The 1,853-nt window shown below is 33.7% G+C and overlaps 1 protein-coding gene across 2 annotated transcripts in view; it reads right to left on the reverse strand.

Annotated features, from left to right (window-relative positions):
• Positions 1–1,615, reverse strand: part of CCSER1 (coiled-coil serine rich protein 1) — a 1,210,854-nt gene extending 1,209,239 nt beyond the window's left edge. The window contains exon 1 of one of the 2 annotated variants that reach the window (XM_035004506.1): positions 1,153–1,615. The gene's annotated coding sequence lies outside the window, so the exon portion shown is untranslated. The remainder of the gene's footprint in view (positions 1–1,152) is intronic. The other variant, XM_035004507.1, reaches the window with a different exon arrangement.
• Between the last annotated feature and the right edge of the window lie 238 nt (positions 1,616–1,853).

A 1,853-nucleotide genomic window follows, 5' to 3' on the forward strand; every position in this document is an offset into this window, starting at 1 on the left:
TGCTGGAGTGGTGGGGGGTGGGAGGGATGGGGTGGCTGGGTGATGGACATTGGGGAGGGTATGTGCTATGGTGAGCGTTGTGACTTGTGTAAGACTGATGACACAGACCTGTACCCCTGAAACAAATAATACGTTATATGTTAAAAAAAAAAAAGAGAGAGAGAAGATAGTAGGAAGGGAAAAATGAAGGGGGAAATCGGAGGGGGAGCTGAACCATGAAAGACTATGGACTCTTGAGAAACAAACTGAGGGTTCTAGAGGGGAGGGGGATGGGGGGATGGGTTAGCCCAGTGATGGGTATTAAAGAGGGCACGTACTGAATGGAGCACTGGGTGTTATATGCAAACAATGAATCATGGAACACTACATCAAAAACTAATGATGTAATGTATGGTGATTAACATAACATAAAAAAATAAAATTAAAAAAAAAATTTCACCCTGTCTGAAAAATAATATGCTTTTTAATTGTAAGCTAATGACTTTTAATTGTGTTATGTTAACCTTCAACACTGGGGGGGGGGGGGAGTATTTATTAAGAAAGCACCAATCAAGGCATTTGTGTGACACAGTTTTTCAAAGAATTCTACAAATTACTTTTAATGAGCCAAACTAATCATTCTTCTGCTTTACTGAAATTTAATTATCAACTTAACTGAAAGCATAAAGTCTGCCTCATTTCCTTTTCCAAGCAATGAAACTGCAAAATATAAGGAAAGTACAAATCAAAAGTAAAATAGATTTGACCTGAAATCATAAATTCTATTTAACAGAGTATTTAGTAGTATGTAATGTAACATAATCATTCAAACAATGCTATGGAGTCTGACTTAAAGTGACACCAATGATGGGATGCTTTTACATCACAAAATTCCATGAAGTACTAGGGTTTCTATGACAAAGATGATTCACTAAGAAGTTTACTTAAAAGATAACGTCAGTAGAATAACCTGTTATCACCAGATAATGGTCTCCCACTATTACACAGTAGATTGTCAGGAAAATACATATGGGAAATAAATACCCAGGTAAAGCAAAGCCATTTATTTTCAAAGCAGGAGAAAGCAACTCTACAGTAATGTTGTATGACAATCACTTTACTTCCTTAAACCAAATGCTTTGATGTAACTGTGATCACTTAGAAATCACCTACCTCTCTTTCTTTTCTGGATAGAAAACTCTTAACAGCATCAATAGGATCTACAGTGAATTGAATAGAGTAACAGACTTTAATCTGACTCTTGTGAGATACAGTGACCCAAGATGTCTTTTCCATGAACTATATAACTTCTTTACATATTCCTCTCCAAGAGCTCATAAAGAGAGCAGTCTCTGAAGTAACCTAAAGGGGGCAGAGTATATAGGTTAGATATAGGTTTGTTGAACAATCCTATTTAGGGATTTGTAACAGAGTTCTACTGATACAATAATTTGGGTAAGTTGAGATGAGAGCATCTGGAACATCAATTATTTCAATATGAATAAATCTCAAATTTCATTTCTTTATTTGTACTTATATTTACAAAACCAACTAAAATACTTTAAAAACTAGTGCCAAGTTAAATATCCATTAATATTCTAGACTGTAACTATTAGCAACAATAAAAACGTATATGCAATGTATGTATAAATGTATTTATATATAACTTAACCTTGTTTGTAGAAGTATTAGCCCCTTTTTAATATCATTTTGACATTAATAACCACTCAGAAAAACAGACACACAAAACAGTGCTCTTATTGGCATAAAAATAAATAATATAGCATATGACATATATTAATATAAAGTGATAACCCACTTATAAACCAAGTACAGTTAAAAATGCTTTTAATGAAACTGGAGTAAAAGCTTTA

The sequence above is a fragment of the Mirounga leonina genome, unplaced genomic scaffold, assembly GCF_011800145.1.
Source record: "Mirounga leonina isolate KUSES-001 unplaced genomic scaffold, KU_Mleo_1.0 Mir_129, whole genome shotgun sequence".
NCBI lineage: Eukaryota > Metazoa > Chordata > Mammalia > Carnivora > Phocidae > Mirounga > Mirounga leonina.